The sequence below is a fragment of the Rissa tridactyla genome, chromosome 1 (assembly GCF_028500815.1).
Source record: "Rissa tridactyla isolate bRisTri1 chromosome 1, bRisTri1.patW.cur.20221130, whole genome shotgun sequence".
NCBI lineage: Eukaryota > Metazoa > Chordata > Aves > Charadriiformes > Laridae > Rissa > Rissa tridactyla.
The window spans coordinates 52,481,352-52,504,265 of NC_071466.1; positions in this window are offsets into that span (position 1 = coordinate 52,481,352).

The following is a 22,914-nucleotide window of genomic DNA, read 5'->3' on the forward strand; positions in this document are numbered from 1 at the left end:
CTTCCCAGCTCCACAGCATGATTAGAACTGAGTGCAAACTACTTCATGTCCTCATGTTTTCATAAAAAGGAAAACTCAGGCTGCAGAGCAAATGCTGTGGCAGGCTCCAGCAGGCATCTAATCTAGTCAGCTAGTGGTCAAGATACCCGAGTTGTTTTGCAGCATGTCTGCAGATAATAAGTGAAATCATAGATAAAGAACTTGAAGGAATTATTTCTGACTTTTCTAGGAGTTATTTCATATACCAATAAAAGACTATACCTGTACTTGTGTCATTTCAGGAGCTTCTTATCAAAAGAGGAAAGGCTGTGGTCATGATAATAAAAGAACATGTAAAGTACATTGAAGACTTGCAGTGCTAAGTCCACTCTCCTTAATAACTGTACTTTGCTAGAAATAGAAGGTGAATTTTTGGAATATTAAGACAAAAATTGTGACAGGCATCCGAGGGTATGAATATATTCTTATCTCTAATTAAAATCACTGAAATGTACACTCATGGACTAGTCACTGTAATTTATGTTTTGTCCTGATCACACATTATAAATTCACCATATGGGCTGTGCTGTAGAAGGCTTATATTTCCATACCCTCCAACTCTCAGAGCTAAGAAAATAACACATAACATTGAACAAGACTTCAACCGTGCATTTATATTAGTTCTCTGCTTGGCTTTGTTTCCTGTGGCATTATCATCAAAAAGGACAGTCTGTGCTTTTTCTGTCATGAGCTAAGCAGGGTGGTTTAGATGTTTAGAAAACTTTTTCAGACCCCAGATGCAGAAATTCACATTTATTTTATTTCCATTTTCAATTTGGATTTTCAAATGGAAAGATATGTGATGATAGCATTTCCATACACTTTAGCCATAGGGCACTCGTGTTCACTGAGAGGTTGCTGCTTTTTTCTTCCCTTTGGGCTCTCTGAAGGAGCTCTTGACTCCATGCAGCTGGCTTTCTGAGAGCTGAGTAAACCCACACTGCAGAACATAGAATCATGTTGGTAGTTTTTATTCAAAGAAAAAAATATTTATAGTGTCCTTCTGCTAATAGTTATTCCCTGAGGATGATTCCATGTGTGTCTTGTTATTCTGTTCATTGCATATGTATTCAGCTACATAAGGACTGAAGTAATTTACATTATTCTAGTTTTAGATCAATAACAGTGAAATCAGAATCCATCTTTTTATATTTAGAAAAGCCTAATTTTTGTTAAATAAAAATGAATATTAGACATAAAATTAGAAATGCGAAAACAGATCCCCAGTTACAATAAATCAGCAGAGTTCCGTAGAATTAAATTGAGTTATACTAATTAACCCCACCTGAGGGTTGTCCAATCTTCTGTTATAATTAGGATTCTAATCTCAAACCACAAGCAAGATATTGTTCAAACAATGGGGAGCACTAAGAAAGAAGTGGTGTATTTACTTATTTTAGGAAACTACATGCAGGCTCCCAAACAGAGACAGTCACATGTCTTTGAACAAAGTATAGAACAGTATTTATAGCAGAATTTAAAATAAATGTGAAAATAATTATTTAATTAGCCTACACATTCAATTATATTTAGCAGAGTATCCATACAGATGATACAACAAAGTTATGCCTTTCTCCTTTGCATTAGAATATTCCACTGTACAGACATTGACAGGGAAATTGTCTTTTAAAGAAACAGAGTCACACTAGGATACATACTTAACACAATGAAAGTAAGAAATATGCTTTTTACATAAAGATATATGAATATGAATATGAATATGAATAACATTTGATGAAAATGTTGACAGGAACAATATTCTTAGATACTGGAAGGAAAAGTGGTTTTCCTGGGTTGAGTTATAGAAATATATTGTGATTCTTATTTACTTTCCAGTTTATAATAAAAATAAACTTCACAAGAGGATTGCAATTTACCTGTGAACATTTTCCATAATCCTTTATTGATAAAAAAGAGGAAGAAGAGGAATTTCAGGGCAACTGAAGAATCTATTTTAAACCTAGAAAAGATTGCAAGGTCTAAAAATTCAACATGTTGGTGAACCCTGTTCATACTGTTGGAGAGTCCAAACATGAAACAACACAAACAAAATAAAAAAAAAAAAAAACAAAAAAAAAAAACCAATTCTGTATCTATTTTTGAACAAATTTGCAGTCCTTTGCCCTGGCATGATAAACTAAGAGCGTAAAGCCAAAAGATAGTAGAGATTAAAGCTACTCTACAATTTTCCTCTAAAGATCAGAAGTTATTTCCTGCATTTTCATAGTAATCCTGGGCTTGACTATGAGACCAAGTAAAAAGGAGGCACAACCATTAGGACACTGACCAGCAATATGGGGGGAGATGATATCTGTGAGCCCCTTAGCATATTACTAATGGCAGTAAGATCAGAGAAAATCATTGCTCTCAGCAGTAGACTGTCATGGAAACTTTCTTCAGTAAATTGCCTATGACTAAATAGAGTGCACGACACTGCTCTTTAGCGTGGGCCAAAATCAAATCTGACTTCACTGAAAGTTATCTTTCCTGTTTCTGCCTGCAGTTAACAGTGAGGCTTAAATACAATCCTTCACTAACTATTCCTTTTCATTTTCCTCCAGTCAGTAATTTAGGCACTTTCTATTACAGAAGCTAATTAATAACCATGGGCATCATTAATTTGTCTGACAACTCTTAAAACCTATCATATTCTTTACATTCACAACATCCTTTTGCACAAAAATTTCCACAATTTAATTATGCCATTCATAAGTCTGTATAAGGCAGGTACTTCTCAAAAGAGGCAAGCACTACACAGGTAACAGATTTCTCTTTTAAAACATTATTCCTTTCAATAAGTTCTCATGAATTTTGCAATTATTATTCCCTTCTCATTTAATGACAACTTCCTCACAGGAGGCATCTGACCGAAAAAGGATAAGATATCATCTATTCTTCTTTTGCTGTGGTCTGTTTTGAATCTGCAGAAGACTCATAAAAGCCATGAGACAGAACACCCAACAAGGGATACTAATAAAGGCTACTCCTGTGGTTTGCTACAAAGAGATTTAACATACATTTTTTTAAAACCTGAAAAGGATGAGATGAGAACAAAGAAAATACAGTGTTGGCATGCAGTCTGCAAACATCTATACAGATGCAGAAACTCCTGCTCAGAAGTGACCATGCAGTGTAGTAAGACCTGAAGTTCACATCATCTTCCAAGTCTCCAGATTAGCCTGAAGTATTGTTTTTAGCCATATACCAGCACTGTTTTAGGGCTGTTTGGTTAGACCGTGTAATCTGTTAGGGTTGTTTGGTTCGACACAGTGTAATCTCGTGCTTAAGAGGAAACATGCTTGTATCCGTTACCACGCTTATGATGTGTGTGGAAAATGACAGACACTACTTTTTTTGACCGTGTAAACAGAATATTAGGTATTCAAATCAAGATTTCTTTCTAGAACTATATTTACTGTAAAATTGTGGGACAGGATGAAAAAATTACTTTGCACGTCAATTCTAACAATATGATTCCTCTTGAGAGCCATCCTATCCTAGACACAGACACCCTCCCAAAAAAAAAATCACCCAAAAAAACCCAAAACCCACCAACAAACACTTTCTCTGTGATATCCTTAGTTCTTCATCACTGTGAAAAAAAGAACCAGATTGCAACTTTTTTCGCTTTCAAACTTCCTAAGATTACCTTCGAACTAATTCAACCATCTTGCTGGGATTTGCAGGAAGTAGTTGCTTCCCATCATTCCTAGAAGTCTCTCTGAGAAAAAAAAGAACTGTTACTCATTTCTGTGTTGTTAGCTTTCAGGCCTGCTTCATGTTGTCCTAATGCTGAACCAGAGGTATAAAATATTTGATTGATAGACACAGTTACCAGTGCCAAAACCCAGAATGACCTATCTTTCCAGATTTGCTACTAAAGGGCCAGAAGATACTCTAATGCAAAAATTACTATCTTGTGATTGGATTCAAACCATTTCCCAAAAGAATTACAGGAAAATTAAAGATTAACAGGATTGGAAGTCTGCATTTTCTGTACATTTAATCTGTTGAAGATACAGATATTGCTTTGGTTGTATATTGTCTGGTACAACTGCTGGGTCATATGAGGAAAAAACATGTTGTGCATCTCTCCTCTGTATCCCTTATGCACTTGAACATATCCCTCTTTGTAGTCATAAAACTAGTAGAATCATTCATAATTCTCAAAAACATAAGAAAATATTTGTAAATCTACCATACATGATAAACTGCATGTGGCTTTCTTATCTCTTTCTTATATGGACTTTGATTTTAATATCACATACGGATTTGTTCAAAACAACACACTCAATTTTACCTGAAAGTAGGTTTTCACTCTTCTCCAAAAGATTGACATTTTGTCAAGGCTGACATAATGTTTTACCTAAGCTGACAAATGTTTGATTTGGTATTGGTTTCCGTATGAAAAATAAAGATACAAAGACTTTAAATTAAGATCAAAGAACTTTCTTATCTTCACTACTCACTGTAGTTAATAATCCCAAACAGTTTGACAGTATTTATACACAAATAGTGTTTTAGTATTTTAAAAATCCTACATATTTTAAGAATATTAAAATATTATTCACTTATATCCTCTTAGAGAAACCATACCCCAGAGAACAATTTGGACAAACATATTCTGAATTGTAAAGATTTTCTGAAATTCTAGTTTAATTAAAGCATCAAATAGTGTCATATGTAATAAAAAATTACCAGTAACAAATTTTGTACAAGTCTTTTTAATAAAAACAATTAGTTTTGATACCTCTTTAGTTTATATTCATTTGAGAACAATAAATTTAAGTCTTTTTTTGGCTGCTTATGCAAAATGAAATGTTTGCATAGCAGATTAATGTTGTTTGTATTACTGCGTCCAGAGATCCTACTACAGGTCTATGGCACAGGTTCATATCGACTTCATGTTAGAGAAGACACCAAGATATACATTACCTCTTCTTCCCTTCCAGAGGCAAGAAACCTGGATTCTGAAGCCAGTTAAGAAACCTGATATAGGCCAAGTTTGCTAACACGTTTTGGGGGGCAGGATGCTAGGACATGCATAAGGTTTCATTCTCTGAGGTTAATCTTAACATCCCCTCAACAAGAATGTGGGTCTCTAAGGAAAGTTTGGGTCATGGCTTCTTCTAAGATCCCAAGATATGTAGTGTAACAGTTGGATAACACGTGTAAAGGTATACTAAAAAGCAGAAATAACAGATGCTTTGCTACTGTGTTTGGAAAAAAAGTCATAGAAAATGTGTGTATTTGGGACACCTGAGCATGCTACCTCATCTTCTGCTGCCATGCCAGAAGGGCAGAAATTTTAAAAAGTCCTGTGCTATCTGCTAGCCACATGTGGTTACCCTGAGACACCTCAAATAACACTAGACACATATATTTAAGCAATTAAATTTGGTCCTGGCGGTTCCAACATCGTATTTGTTTCTTTTAGATGCAAGTTAGCAATTTAAGAAAACTGCATTCCTTCCCTGAGGTTAAAAGGGTAGACCAGCATTAACCCTGAGAAGATGTATGGATATAAATTCTGATGCTTTGAGCATTCACCTGTGATATAGGATGCTGCCTTCCTGTGCTGAACTAGCATATGCACTTTAGGTAACATTAAACAAGAAAAGAATGGAAATGGAAATGGAAAGAATACTTTTAACACAGTGTTAAGAAAAAGCCTGATTTTAATTAGACATATTCCAGATGAATATAAAAGACTTAAATGACTGTCTGCCAGCTATAAAAGCAGAAAGGTAGAGAAGTTGGAAAAGAGAGTGGGTTGGAAGAGGAAAGACAGCGAGGACAGAAGATAAAAAAATGCTGTGCTGCTCATGCACACTTTTAACTTCAGCCTGTGGGATTTTACTTGAAAGGATTTATGAAACTGTCATTATTAAAAGCCTATCAGCTATCACAATGGCTGGGTAAGACTAAAGATCCACCTGTATTTGTGCTCCATTTCCTGACAGCCACAACTAGATATTTAAAAAGCACCCTAGGAGATGATTAAAAAAAGTTTTCAGTACCTCTTCCCCTAACTTATTCTTCCACTGTATAATCATCAGGGATTCAATGAACTGAATGCTATAGCAATTATATATTTATGTATTATTATAGAAATATCTATGTCCTGGTTTCAGCTGGGATAAAGTTAATTTTCTTTCTAGTAGCTGCTGTGTTTCAGATTTAGTATGAGAATAATGTTGATAACACATATTGTTTTAGTTGTGGCTAAGTGATGTTTACATTAGTCAAGGGCTTTTTCAGCTTCCCATAGAAGTTGAGAGAGAGAGCATAGACAGGATAAACTGGCCAAAGGAATATTCCACGCCATAGACATCATGCTGGGTATATAAATGGGGGTTGGCCAGGGGGCAGGAATCCTGCTCGGGACAGGCTGGGCAAATGATCGTTGGATGGTGAGAGCAACTTGTCTTGTATAATTTTATTTTGCATATTCTTTTACCATTATTATTATTCTCTTCTTCCATTACTATTCTATTAAACTGCCTTCATCTCAACGCACTAAGTTTTTGTGTGTGTTTTTTTCCCCCTCCTTTTCTCCCTCTTGTCCCTGCCCTACTGGGGGGGCTGGGGACATGGGGAATGAGTGAGCAGCTGCAGGGTCCTATTTGCTGGGCTTAAACCATGGCACTATATTACTACATATTTTAATTATAGCAATTTATAGCACTTGGAAACAATAGTTTCCAATACGAACACTGTAGGATCTGATTATTTTTATTATTCTATATATATATAACATATAGAATATATGTAATAAAAATATAGTGCTTTATAGCAATTAGAAAAAATAGTTGCCAACAAGAACACTCTCTGTGCATCTGATGATCACATCTAAAATCATTTTGATTTGATATAACCACAAACCATTATGCAATGATCTCAAAATAATCATACTTCAACCACTTCATATGGGTTTGATGGATGGACTTCATGTGGGAGATATGTGTTTTATGAATGGGCTATTCAACGAATAAGGAATCAGCAAGATGGCTGCATCCAAAAGTTACAGTCAATAGCTCAATGTCCAAGTGGAAACCAGTAATGAGTGGTGTCCCTCAAGGGTTTGTATGGGGACCAGTACTGTTCAATACTTTTATTAATGACACAGAGAGTGGGACTGAGTGCACCTTCAGCAAGTTTGCAGATGACACCAAGCTCAGTGTTGCAGTTGATACACTTGAGGGACGAGATACCATCAAGCAGGACCTGGACAGGCTTGAGCAGTGGGTCTGTGTGAACCTCATGAGGTTCAACTAGGCAAAGGTGCACTCTTCGTGGGTCAGGGCAAACTCCAGTATCAATACAGGCTGGGGAATGAAGGGATTGAGAACAGCCCTGAGAAGAAGGCCTTGGGGGTACTGGTGGATGAAAAGCTGGACATGAGCCAGCATTATGTTCTCACAGCCCAGAAAGCTGGTCATATCCTGGGCTGCATCAAAAGAAACATGGCCAACAGGTCAAGGAAACTGATTCTCCCCCTCTACTCTGCTGTTGTGAGACCCCACCTGGAGTACTGTAACCAGCTCTGGAGCCTTCAGCATGGGAAAGACATGGACCTGTTGGAGTGGGTCCAGAGGAGGGCCACAAAAATGATCAAAGGGATGGAACACCTCTCCTGTGAGGAAAGGCTAAGAGAATTGGGGTTGTTCACTGTTTCAGTTGCACTTGATCAAAGATGAGTTCATAATATTTGTTGTATTAAAGATAGCCCAAATATATGAGAAATGTTGTTTATTTCATTAATAACTATGAAAACTGTGGAAATTACAACACAAGCTGTTCTCAAGTTCTATCAGTAGATAGGTTTTACTAGAAGAGATTTAACATTTTTCTAACGTTGTTACTGAGATGTTTTTTTTGTAATGCTGACATAGCACACCTGCTAAGCATGCAAAATATAATTTTCAAGCATAGTAATACCTGAATTGCCCATTAAAGCCTGATATGTTAAGACTCTGACCGGTAATAAAGAAGAGCACAAGAGCATACCATGAAACCACACAGCCTTCCAGCTTCCAGAAGTCATGGATCAGAAACTTCCTAAACAAGAAGATAATACTGTATGTTTTCAAGACCTGATTTTTTCTTGGATTACTTCCTTTACTCTCTCTCTCCTGCACATTCTCTCAAAAGTTATCACTATTTTTTGGTTCAGTAATACGAATATCAGTGATATAAACAAATTGTATAGACAACGAAAAACTGTGAGCAAAAATAAATCTGGTTAAAACAAGAATCCTGCCCTCTTTTTTATGTTTATACATGCATTTTCTTACCAGATCTATGTTTAAAGTTCTTCCACAAAGCTTTACTAACAGTGTAATAGTGTCTCCATATTACCACCTGCCCTGGCCCTCAGATAACATTTTTGTATAATTTCTTCAGAGTCTAAATGCAATCAATGATTTCAGCCTCAGGAAACAGAACTTAGCAGATATTTTGATGATAAGATTTGGTGGGGAAATAGCAATGGATCTTGTTAAAAGCTATCCTAAAACAGTGAAGTGACAACACTGATTTTCTGTAATTGGAAGTTGTAGGTTGAAAACAACACTGAGAAAGGGTTTTTCTTGCCTAACTATAGGCTTACTATGTCACTTCAGGTATGCTAAGGTATTTGAGAAATCTGCAAGGAATCACCTTTCTTTTTTACGGAGATCAGAGAACTGGAATGGATATCTTATGCATCCAGGTTGCAGCCTAACATGAATTCAGGACTATCACAGGAAAAAAAAAAAAAACACTTCTTTCACATAGTTTAAGCCAAAATCAGAATCGATGCAGTTTATTAATTCATTAACAATACATAATTATCCAGCAAGCAGTGATAACTCAGGAAAACTCAATATCAACAATAAGAGATAAAGTAAGACACTAGGCACTTACAAAATGCTAATCAACACCTAAAAAATTGCTATACACCCTTCTCTAATTCTATCCCTTTACATGAATATGTAGTTACATGCATACCCCCTTCCACAGCAAGCGTAGATTACAAGTGCAGATCCCCTCTTCTGGAAGCAGGTTCTCTTGCGTGCCTCTCCTGTAGAAGACGTGGGTATCAAGGTTTATATGCACTTGCCACTCCCTACAGCTTGCTGATCCACTCAGAGTTGAAAAAATGTCCCTGGTGCTCCTGATGTCCCACAAGGAGACTGCTGTATCAGGTCTAGGCTGAAGTTGTGATGTTGGTTGTGTGACTTCTGGCAATGTCAGACCAGATTTTGACTGGTCAGACCAGATATTCTTACCTATCCAAGGTCTCTCTCAGCCTGTTGCATATTTTAGTGCCTCTTCTATGCTTATTTCAGGCTGACTCATTCTTTGTTTCAAAAAACTCCTTGTAATCTCCTGATTTCTGTTTAATTCAGCTGATGGATGTCTTCCTCTTTGAACACGAGAAAAAAAACAAACACTAAATGCAACTATTCTAACAGACAAACCTTTGAAGACTTTTTCCTCAGCCTGCATGAAATTTTGTATCCCATTCCTAGATATCAAACCCTTCCCAAGTCCTGTACAGGGAGTGTAAGTAGGCATGTAGCGTAGTTTGTTGGCTCAATGGCGAAGAAGCCCGTTTCTCTCACCTTATTAAATCTAGACTGGAGAAATCACCATATTGTTGAACACAAGTATAAAGCTGATTTTCTCTGGTATTCTCACTCTGGTGGAATAGACGCAGCTGTTTAATGGTGAAAGATGATGACAGAATACTCTAGATATTGATATGGGGTAAAGTCTAAAACACACAAATTTAACTCAGACTCCTAAAATTAGAGGAATTTAAGGCCTGAGAGTGATGTTCCTGCCTTAGACCATTTTCTAGTTAATGACAATAAAATAACTGTAGGACTAATATAACTTTTTCTTGAAATTTAAAGTTTCATGAGTTGAGACTTCTGTGGCAAATCATTCCAAAAAACCCTCTTCAGTACTATTTTTTGACTAACTTTAAAATTCTCAGTCTTCAGTTTTACTGAATGTTCCCTTCACTATATGTTAGGAGATAAGTTCCTGATCTATTTTCTCTGAATCATTCATTAATTTGTAGGCTTGTCATATCTTCTCTGTTTTTGATTTGTTTGGATTTTTTCGGTAACGTAAACACTGACAGCTTCTTCGTTTTTCTTAATATAGGAATTTCTCTGTGCCTTTGCTTGTTCCCATTACTCATACATAAGCCTCCTCAGCTTCTGCAGTATTCTTTTTGAGATGGGTGACTAATACTACTCAGCTGATACTTCATTATTGTTATGTGTCTAAATAATAAGTAGTATTAAATTATATAGATATTTATATTTATAAATATATGTAGTCTAAGTAATATCTAATGTGGACACTGTCTACCTGGATTTCTCCAAGGCTTTCAATACAGTTCCCCACAGCTTCCTCCTAGAGCAACTGATGTGTTATGGTCTAGACAAGTGGTCTGTGTGGTGGGTGGGGAACAGGCTGATGGGCCACACCCAGGCGGTGGTGGTAAATAGCTCCTTGTCAAACTGGCCACCTGTCCCAAGTGGGGTCCCCCAGCGATCGATATTGAGCCCAATGCTGTTTAATATCTTCATAAGTGATCTGGACGATGGCATCAACTGTACCCTGACAAATTTTGCTGATGACACCAAACTGAGTGAGGAAGTGGACACTTTGGAAGGGAGAGCCACCCTGCAGGAAGGCCTGAATAGGCTGGAAGAGTGGGCTAACAAGAACCTTACATAGTTCAAAAAGGACAAGTGTAAAGTCGTGCACCTGCGAAAACATAATCCTGGAGTGCAGCACAGGCTGGGATCTACCCAGCTGGGGAGGAGCTCTGTGGAAAGGGACCTGGGGGTCCTGGTGGACAACAAGCTCAATATGAGTGAAGAGTGTGCTGCTGAGGTAAAGAAAGCCACCAGGATGCTGAGTTGCATCAACGTGGGCATCACAGCAGAGATAAAGAAGAAATTATCCCACTCTACGTATTGCTTGTCAGGCCACACCTGGAATAGTGTGTTCAGTTTTCGTCCCTGCTATGGAAAAAAGATGTGGACGGGCCGGAGAGGGTCCAGAGAAGGGCCACCAAGATGATCAAAGGACTGGGAAGCTTGTCATATGAGGAAAGGCTGAGAGAATTGAGTTTGTTCAGTCTTGAGAAAAGAAGTCTTAGGGGAGTCCTTATCACCATGTTCCATTTTTTACAAGGTAGTTACAAAGAAGATGGAGACACCCTTTTTACAAGGAGTCACATGGAAAAGACAAGGGTTAATGGGTACAAGTTACTCCTGGGAGTTTCCAATTGGACAACAGAGGAAAATTTTTCACAATGAGAGCAGTCATCCATTGGAATAATCTCCTCAGGAAGTGATGGATTCCCCATCACTGGAGACTTTTAAGAGTAGTCTGGACAGGGTGCTGGGCCATCTTGTCTAGACCGTGCTTTTGCCGAGAAAGCTTGGGCCAGGTGATCCCTGAGGTCCGTTTTTACCTGGATTCTATGATTCTATGATGATTCCATTTATAAAACAGTATGATATACAGTATAAATATGCATTAAATATCATTTAAGACAAATAATTGCAATAAGCACAATGTGCACTTCAAAATAATATTGTGTGCATTATTTACCATATCTTTTCCATGATAACATCTTACTCAGTTCAGCAGGTGACAGATTTTTCCTTATATTTGGTTTTCTTTTTCTGTTTCTGGTTTTGTTTGTTTGAGGTTTTTCATTTGCAGTAAGATTTTGATGCGTATTTGGAAGAAACGGAAAGGGATGAAGCAAAAGGATAAGAATAAGGAACATATGGAGGATTTGGGGATTGGAGGACAGACTGTGTTAACAGTAAAAAACTAGATGATTTAAAGACATTGTAGAAAATTGGCACTGCCACAGCTAGGAGTCTGAGACAAGAAGCTAGTACTGTGTAAAGAACTGAGTAATCCCAAGGGACTCAAGGAGTTGAAGTAAAGTCAGGGGATAACACAAATTAAATGAACAGAATCTAGCTCCCTCAAGACAGCTGAGAAAATTTTCTGTTTTTCAGATGCTGGAGAAGAATCTAAAACAATGATGTCTCATCATTTTTACATAGTCAGTGAATATATGTAAAGGTATCAAGAAAACAAATCTAATTGTGCATAAGTATTAGTTACATGTATAAAGTAAGGAACTTAAAGGTGTATCAGATGTTGTGGCTGATAACAGTTTAAGAATCTTCAAAGGAAGATGGGAAAAGTTCACGGAAGACAGCAGTCCCATCAGCTATTAGATACAAAGAGAACACTCTGGCTCTGCACTAGAAATTTTTGTAAGTATGACAGCCTGTTGGGCTAAGTATTGACATTTTTGTGCCATGTCTTCACTCTCAGACATCTGCAGGAAGCAATTATCAGAGAGAGCATATTAACTGCAAAGGTCTTTGATCTGATTTATATAATAATTTTTATATTCTTATATTTATTTCCTCTGCTATCTGAAGCAGAGAAGTCTGTGCCCTGAACCTAAAATTTCTAGTCCTCTGTACTGGGTCTCACTAGGTCAGAGTTAATTTTCTTAATGCTTGTACTGTGCTGTGTTTTGGATTTGAGATTAAAACAGTGTTGAAAACACACCAATGTTTTATCTATGGCTGAACAATGTCAAGGCTTTTCCTGATTTTCAATCTGACCCTGACAGTGAGTAGGCTATATGTGGAAAAGAGGTTTGGAGGGTACACAGCCGGGTCAGCTGACCCAAATTGACCAAAGACATATTTCATGACACATAACATCATGCTCAGCCCTTGAAACTGAGGGTTTGGTCTATCCAAGGTAGTTGTTGCTTGGATACTGGCTAGGCATCAGTCTGCTTGCGAGAAGTGGTAAACGATTGCTTTTTCATCTTTATTTTTTTCTCTCTCTCCTTCCTTCACTTATTAAATTGTCTTTATCTTCACCCGTAACATAAAGAATGGTTTTGTTCTTCCAGTTCTTTTCCCTGTCTTGCTGGGTAGAGGGAAGAGGGGAAGGAGATAAGCAGCTGGGTGGGTACTTAGTTGCTGGCTAGACTCAACCCACCACATCCTTCTCAACACTCGTTGCTAATGCCATTATGATGTCATACCATTATTTTTTTTTGGCTTGAGAAATAAAAAGAAAAAAAAATTAATCCATTAATTCATTCAAAATATTCTTACTGTGTTTGAAAATTCAAGCTTCCAAAAGGAAGAATAATAAAATTAAGTTTCTCTGCAGAATTTTATGTGTCTAGTTCTTGCCCCTAACTGCATGAACACATCAATTCCAATGCACCTCTTCTTTATTCTATGCACAGTTTACAGTACTCCTCTCATTTATTGACACTTTTTATGTTTATTGTTCATTGAGAAGCAATTGGTTTTATTATCCACATACCTTTCAAAAGCTTACTTTGAAAACAGAATCATTAGTTACTTAACAAACATTTGTGAATCTCTCAGTCCTCTGGTATCCAAGTGCCATACTGGTTATTTTTATTAAAATTCTACAACAGTAATGTCATAAATGGAAAACCAAAATGAAATCCATATTTAATTTTCAGACGCTCAGAGATTTATTTGGCTAACAAAGTATGGACATTTAATGCCACTTAGAACAGCCCAGAGCATGCAACACAGTCAGGTGAGGTCCACAGAACTGATACAGGATTTGTGTGAATGACTTGCATCTTTCTGAAGCAGTAAGTGAATGCTATGAGGAATAATTTAGCATCCAAATGGTCCCGCAAGCCTACATGTGGGCAACCAGATCAAGATAAAGTGTCTTAGGTTAGTTATACTAGCCATAAATTAGGAAGAATTAGACTGCTCTAGATACCTGAGGATATATTTACAAAGAGGATTGCAGATAGACCAAAGTTTGCCTGAACTTCAGTCAGAGAGAGTGAAGTTTGCCCATCTCAGTAGTATACTTTCAGTATTTCCAGCCACCAAGAATAACTTATTGGCTTAGGCAACATGAAAGGGTGTCTTTTTCTCTCCACTGGATTGTGTCTGGTTAGTTGAAATAGAGAGTTGGAATTCTCTTTGCTTCTGTAAATAAGCCCAGCTTATACCAGATGAAGAGTGGCACAAAAAAACCTTCTTATAACTCAGGTTACCTAACTCGTATACTTGGATATGGATGGCTCTCTTTGACTCTTGTTTTAAACACTCCCAGAACCTGTCATGCTAGGCGAATGTAACAATAATCCATGAACTGGGATACAGAGGTTTACTTTTCTTCTCAGCTTTGAACTCATATCTATTAGAAGAAGTAGGGTTGAAGCCAGGTTGGAACACAGACATACAATAATATTTAGATTAAATATGATCATAACTCACAGAAAACCATCAGGAAGAAACAGGTGTAATTTAGATTCTAAAACCTAGCAAGGCTCATTTTGGATGTGAATAGTAGTATGCTTGAGTTCCTGTTTCCAGGAATGTGTATGCACTACTGTAAAAGTCACCCAGAGAAAGGAATTACAATACCTGCTTTATAAACCCTTAAAGGGCAAAGGTATGATATAAATGTCAATGTGTTTAATTTACACTAAGGATGTTTCCTGCACTGCAATAGTCGCTAAATTGCTTGCTTATGGAGATCAGCATGCAAACTTCTAGCAGTATAAGGGTAACTGTATTGCCTCAGATAAGCAAAGAGGGATTCTAGAAATCCTGCTTCATCTATAGATTCCCAGGGTTTGCTATTCTTGCATTTTGAGTGGTTTGCAGTGGTGCATCAAGTAACAACATAAAGTCTGCTTTTCATCTGTTCTTCCTGTTTCCCAATACCACATGCTGTGGGAAACAGGGCAGCAGAAGCAGAAAGTGCTCAAAAAGATATCAAAGGTATAGCCCATAAGATAGATCTGAAAAGAATTATGCTTACTTCTCCTGAAGGTTACTTTCGTGAGTTCAGCCTCACAATGTTGAATGTAATTTCTTAATAGTGTATTAAAGTAGTATTAAGTAGTGTATTTAAAATATTTTGCTTTTGTTACAAATGCAACAGTTTCAGCTATTTCATCCACCTGATTATTATTTTTTTTTTAGAATGGAATTGAATATACTTGTTGACCGTATTAAGCATCCTTTCTTGAAACTCTAAATAAAAAATGCTATTTCATGATTTGTTCATTCAAACATGCCTAATTAGTTTTGCTGCTATGGTTACTGTCAAATACATTTTTTTGGAAGCTGAAACAGAGCATATATGAAACAAGTATCAAATCCTCTTTATGTATCTATCCTTCAACTATTACATGCAAAAGACGCTAGGGCAGTATTTCTAAACTAACAGTTGCTGAATCCCTGTGTAATCTTTTACTTAACTATATTCTAGACACAGGTGGGATATTTCATTGCCTCAAGAATCGCTACTAATCTCCCTCGCAGGCAGAATGTGACTGCTCACATTCCCATTATCTGATTTAAAACTTAAAAGGTAATCATGGCGAAATGATTCCATTGGTTGTAAATAAACATACAAGTTGAAATAAACATAGATTTTGCCAAGTCCCTGTCTGCACTAACAGGCTCTACTCATCTTGACCAGCTTCACCTGGGGCCTCCACCCACACCATGAGACCTGGAGCTCTATTTAAGCTCAACCCAAGGGGTGCAGTTCCTATGTGAGCTATGTTGAAGAAATATTGCTTTCTAGCTGTAATTACAGCCACAGAGTTCCCTGATCTGGATGTCCACCTGTAGACTGATATGAACCTGAGAGCATGTATGGTTTTTTTTTTCAACCAATAGAATCATTTATGTTGACAGAGTTTGACCTTAGCCTTGCCTCATTACTATGAACTTGCCCAGTAATCACTAGACCTGAGCCTAACTGCTATCTGCAGATGGACTTTCCAGCTTGAACTTGCCTCATCTTCTTGATGCTACTTTATGATCTGTGCTATTGCTTGTACTCAACTGCAATCTCTGGGCCTGTCCTACTTGCCTTGCTTGGGTGCTTGTGGGACTGTGCTCTGGTGGGTGAGGCCCCTGCTGGCTGTGTGATCCTTCTCAGCTCCCTAGCCTGCAGGAAGCAGCCCTATTCTTGCTGCTCCCTGACCCATGATATAGCAGAATCCCTGCATTTCAGTTTCTGCTACTTCATTCACAATCTGTTCTAATGAAAGATGAGTTGTCTTCTGTCCTATTCCACCCTGCCCGCCGCCTGCCCCATCTTCCCACCCCAAAAAAAAAGGAAAAAAAGGAGGGGGAATAGGAACTATCATGCTATGAGTAGTTTATATGGGATTAATTCGAGACTATGGCTTTAAAAACAAAGAATGGACTTGTAAACTGAAGGGAAGAACTTCCGTAGGTCAGTTCATTATCTGGTTAGTCTACCATACTGAGTTTACTTATTTTGCTCTATAAAAATACTCAGAATGTGCTAGCTATATATTTACTAAACTCTTGAATGCAAGAAAACAGGTAGGTACTCTTAAAACATTATTTTTAATGTTATAGACCATTTCTGATGCATTTATTTCACAATGCAGAAATTGGCAACCTTACCAACAGAAGCTTAGTAAAGTGTGAGAAATAGTACTAAACTGAGACATATATCTTAAGTGATTTCTTTCCAAGAGTCCAGAAGAAGTCTAAAGCAGAGCAAACAATGGGAAACTTCAGGTGCATTAAAGGAAAAAGTAATGCTGCAGCAGAACTCTTCTAAAGATGGCACCAAGTAAGAAATCACAGACCACCAGTTTACTGCAGTTTAAGGCTTTTTTGTTATGACATGCTCTCTCTACTCCACAAGTGTGATTCATGGAATCTGTAATTACAGTAAGCTCCTTCCTGCAAGAAAAGGAGTTTCAAAAATAGGAGGTCTGGGGATAAACAAATAGTGGAGCGGCAAGGGAAAAGTACTGGAACAATAACTTCTAAGATGTTTATGCTACAGATCTATGAATTTTACTAAATGTCAAAGGGTACTCCAAGACACAGATCTTTAAAATACTTGTCAGTAGGATAATCTCAGATAAGATGTGACTACACCCTTAAACAATAAAAGCCTAGCACAGCCAGAAGCTGACTCATTCAAGGGCATATTATGAGTAAGCCTATGCATCTTTTCAAATTATCCTCATTTCTATACAAATTTAAGGTACAAATATGTTTTCCAGACTTGCCTCCATTCCCGCCTCCCCCCCCGTAGACAGCACACTTTATATATACTTAAACCAACTGGAATTATAAACTCAAAAACCTGAGGGTACCAAGTTCACTCTGCAAACTCAGCGTCATCCTAGAACTGTCGGATATACCTTTTAACAGATCTAAAATAATGACAAAAGCTTTGCACCTATGTTAACCATCAGGAAATGTGGAGGAGGGCAGTAGAAAATCATCTAATTGGGCTGCAGGGAAATTATTTCTTTCCACTTGTGATGTATTCTAAACTCTATCCCAGAACCAGGGACACTGGGAGACCCTGCCTGATCAGACATACTTAATGAAGCACACAACGTTTGGTACTTGTTCATTAAATCTTTTCACAATAAAGTTAATGGTCAAAAAATCAGTGACAAATGTTGTCTTCCTCTTCATTTTCTTATTATAGTGTTGGAATTATTAAACCATTAGCAGAAGCAACAAAGAGCACATTTTTAATAACTTGGTATTTTTTATTTATTTCAGTTATAAGCAATTAGTGTTAGAGGAAGAAAAATCCCACTCTGTATCACAAGAATTTAACATTCCTTCTGTTTTGGACTGTTGCCTCTTTGTAAATATACTAAATGGTTGAGTGTGGCTGACTTATTGCACTCTGTATTAAAGTTATTGGAAGGATCACTATTGCTGTAGATAAATTTCACTATCATTTCATGGACCTGAATCCAGACTCCGTTGCGTGGCTGCAATGGCAATTATTACAATAGTATCGCTCTTCAAAAAACTTAAGAAAGCTCAGAACTGGGTTTTTTACTCTTTAGTGCTCTTTTTAATGACTGTCAATTTTTGAAAACTATCTAAACTATGACCCTGGCTTCCAAAAACAGTCTCTAGTGTTAGGATCCTTAGTGAAAAAATGGACTGTCAAAATTTCCAATATCATCTCTGGACCAGACTGGATTTCTTTGAACCACTTGGCATCCAAGTTTTCTCAAAGGACCTTTACTTGCATAGAGTACGCCTGTTGTCCTGTGACTTTCACCAGCTGGGGAGAACCTTGTAATGAGCACATAACAAATCCAAAATTTTCTTCGATGTCAAGATGAAGGAGGCTACATGATGTAAGTGTTCATCATTTAAAAAAATGAGGGATAAGTAGTATGTTGCAGTTAGTGGACTAACAGCAACTTCTGCTACGGGCCACAGCTGTCTTTGTTTGCTACGGGCCACAGCTGTCTTTGTTCTTTCCTTATGTCCAATCCTACAAGCACATTCACAAATATGCATTTTTTTACAACTACACTTACAGATACTTGATGCTATGGAATTTTATCGGAAAGACCATATAGCCTTTGTGTGCCTAATCACAGCAAGCCTTTGGGTGAGGAAGATATGGAATGATACTGTTGACCTTGCCTCACTACATCAAAGTCTAAACCAAATCTCATTTTATATAAGCAGCAATTTTACAGTGAGGTAAACAGTACGTATAAATGGCTGATCTTGCTCTAAATACAGATTTGTTTGGGCAGTGAAATTATCTAGGCTAAGTCACTTATAGTATCACGTTGCTTTTGTTTGTGGGGAAACAGTAATTTATTTAATAAAGCCCAATTTCAACCCTATTAGCTAACAAAGCAGTATAAGCAAAATGAAATTTCAGTATATTTTCATCAATAAGTTCTAAAAGACAGGTTGATGAGAAACAAACTCACTTTAGCTTAAGCAGTTCTGTGAACAATTCAGTGTCAAAGGTTTTATTGTATAACTCTCCAGTTCGTTTAGAAAGATCCCTGTTTAAATACAGAAGTACCTCAGAGGCTAATCTCTAATGAATGTCATTGTGATCATGTTTCACTGCACAGACCATAATTTTTATTTTTTATCTTTGCAAAATATTATAACCTTATAAGTTTATCTGACAATTTAGTAAATATAAGCGACTGTAAAATTGTTTGCTAACTATTTCCCTGCTCTTGGCTCACTGAAGAATGAAGAAAAAGGTTGTACCTAGAGTGGGAAGTACAATCCAATTCAAATCTTTGAATACACATTATTTCTCTCTCGAACTTTTCACGTAAATTATTACTCAGTTATTAGTCTCAGGGGGAAAACAGTTACTAGATTATCCAAATGTCTGAACAGCTGTTTGTCCTAACTAAATTTGAATTATATCTGTTAAGTATCCAGAGCCAGAATTTTCTCACTGGTGCCCAGTGAAAGGACAAGGGACAATGGGCACAAACTGAAATACAAGAAATTATATTTAAACATAAGAAGACTTTATTACCGTGATGGTAATCGAACACTGGCACAGGTTGCCCAGAGAGGCTGTGAATTCTCCATCCTTGGAAGTATTCAAAACTTGATACTGATCAGCCTACTGGAGTTGGACCCTGCTTTGTGCAGGGGAGTTAGAAAAGGTGATCTCCAAAGGTACCTTCCAATCTCAACTGTTCTGTCATTCTGTGAAATCCTATATTAATTAGACTACATTAAATGAGATAGCAAACCACTAGCAATCAGGAGGCAGAGCTAGTATAATGGATATAAACTGACACAGGCATGTACTGTGAAATCCCAATTTCCTACTGCCTGTGTGCTTTTACGAACTGTATGCATATGAATTTTTTGTATATGAGGAATAACTGATTAAATTCTTCTAAGAATCTTTTCAGTCTCCCTGCTTGTGTATCTTGAATTCCATTTCTCCCCATCTACATATGCTAGAAACAAAAATATAACAAGGTAACCTTTCCCTTGATTCAGGGAAAAAGCGTAATTAATTTCTCCCCAAATAAGCACGGCAGGAGGACTGAGTAATACGGTCTGCAGCACTGACCGTAAGCAAAGGGAAGATTTCCAGACAAAGATAAATGGGAAAGGCTGTGCTAAAAGAGAATTTTCCATAGCAGTTTCAAAGGCCTACCAAAGTACATTCATCACCCCAGAAACTGCAGGAGAATGGGCACTGTATTGTTATGAAGTGTTCAGAATAATTGAGTGTAACATTCAAGCTGAGCTAGTTTTTTATCTATCAGGTAGTGAGAAAATTAAGCCAAATTAACCACATGTGAAAATGATCAATAGCAAAGCCACAGGAAATTTTTATCTTTTGGTAGCCCTTACTACCTATAGGTGTGTGGGATAGTGTCCTCACAACTCACGTGACAATTTGTCAGTACTATTGAATTCATTCTAGATTTTTCTCTCACAGTAGCTTGTGTGAAATTGAAGGCATTAGTTGGGAGATGATCTACCACAAAACATCAGTCGCGGTCCTGAGGTTTGTGATTATAAAGAAGTCATTAGTTCTGCACAGCCCCTAGCAGATTACAAAGAGCTTGCAAAGAGTGACTACTGTGGTAGAAGAGTGCAGACGAGAAATCAACAGGCTAGGTGGTCCTGGCCTAACTGCATCCAGGAACAGTACCAGAACCCAAGAAGAAACATTAGATCTCAGATATCCTGTGGGGACATAGAAGATGTGATCAACAGTTTCTTAGCCATAACGTAGATTATTTGTAATAGACACAGAGTTAAACTGAGGTGACGGGATGTGTCCCTCTGTGCTTCCTGCTGAATCAGTGCTTTAAATGTGCAGTATGGTAAATTAGAAAAGCTGTATCCTTACTGTAGTGATTCCCTTGCCAACCTCCCAAAGGAACCACTACTGAGTGAACTGAAAGCATTTTCTCTGTCTGGTGGTGCAGTTGATGTGTGGCAGAAATCCTCAGATGGTATGTAATAGCTATGATTCAAGTACAAAGACAAGTTGCATAATTTTATAGTTAGTCATGTCATTTAACATGGCACAGTGGGAAAGGAGGAAACGTCCCCTGAGATCTCCTGCTAATCTGTCCCTGATGTAATCCAGCATGAAACAGGTTGTTCTTTTCTGGTTAATGCAAATGAAAATATATGTATATTATTATTAAATGGGAAGGTCAAGGTAGTGAATAAATTAAGTGCAAATATATAGGAACTACTTCTACAAGACACATAGGAATGAAGGGAAAAGTATTTAAAAATTGTTTGTATTCACTCTATGAGAAGGAGGTGCACTTCGTGGGATTAAAAATATGAACGTCAAAAAAAGAAAATATACACTCAAAATGTGTATTACTGGCAAAATGAACACAGTATGTATATGGAGCTAAGACTTCATATTAAGATTGTCCAATATTAATGAGTCCAATTAATGTGCTACCAGTCCAAATTATCTAATGACTACAGAAAAGATTTTGTAGTAATACAGATAAACTTACACAGCCTCACTCACACTTCTGAGTATCTACCACTTTGCTCTAGTGCTGAAATCACCCTTCTGCTCTCACTCTGGACCCAAAGGTTGACGGTGTCAGTTGTCCTCAGGATTTCTGTGCTTGGGGATGTGATCACACCTTACCAGTGCCCTGAACCCCGGTGCTGGGAGGAGTGGGGTGTCTGTGGCAGGTGCAGCCCCTTTGATATGGGTGCCCTCTCTCTTGGTGTGTATTAGGGCAGCATTTCTGCACTCCATCAGCTGGCAATCAGTGTCGTTGGGGGTACATCTAGACTTCTGAGTATTTAACAGAGATTATAATAATTATTGTTTTGCTTTAAATATGCCCATGATATAAAGTTAGAAGAAAATTTTCCTGTTGCAAATTAATGTAAAAATTCATATTGCAGCTATCACTACTAAAGTCAGTGACCGGATACTAGACTAGATGGATCACTCTCTCAATTCCGTATGACAGTTTTTATATTATACAAGTTTTACTTCAGGGATAAATTGATAAATCAAACTCTAATTTTGATGTTTTGGGGAGTTTTTTATTTTAAATATACTTCCTATAAATCTTTTCAGGTTTCCAGTATATTTAAAAGGAGAAGGATTTAAAAATAAAGTAAAAGTGGTATTCAAATTATGGACACAAGAAATGAAACAGTGCTTGTTTATGAAAACAAATTTTGCCACAATGGCATGAATAAGTTCTTATCACATCTGAATCAATAAATTTTCTTTACATGCTGACATTTCAGCAAGCACTTTAAATCTGTATAGGTATTCTATAATTTTAGCCAGCAGATTAGAGAGGTAGTTTTAACCAAACATTTTGTTGCGTAAATTGAACATCTTTGCTCTAATATCAGTATTGACTTTAGTCAGTACTTGGAATTCAGATTATTTTTTTTTTACCTTGACATGCTCTATTTTTTCTTGGCTGTTTTGTCCTGTCCCAAAAAGCATTAATTATCATTCTCCTAGGGAAAAAGAAAACCTCACAAAATATTTTTTTCCCCCTTGATTTGTATGCATATTAACACCAAGAGCTGCAAAAAGATCTACATAGTCTAAAAATACGATGTAGAAGTGTACTGGTAAGACTGAACCAGTTCACAAGCAAACCTTAAAAACTGATTTATAGGAACTGGGCAACACTTTTTCACACCATTACAACAGACTGGTAAAGCTTAGAAATTGGTTGGCAATGGACAAGTTACTATGGAAAACAATTTTTATTTTTTCACTTACCTGCCAGGTGTACTCAAATACAATCAGCAGCCTGATGGCATGTTGGAGAGCTTACCATTATCCAGAAAACGCAGTTTAAGGTCACTTATGAGCTAGTCAGGGTGTGTACACCCTTTTCATTCTGTGGAAGTCAGAAATGGAGACATGTAAACCCTCCAACATGTCATCAGACTGCTGAGTGTAAAGAAACAATATAGGAAATCGACTTTCAAATGCTACCATTTCACA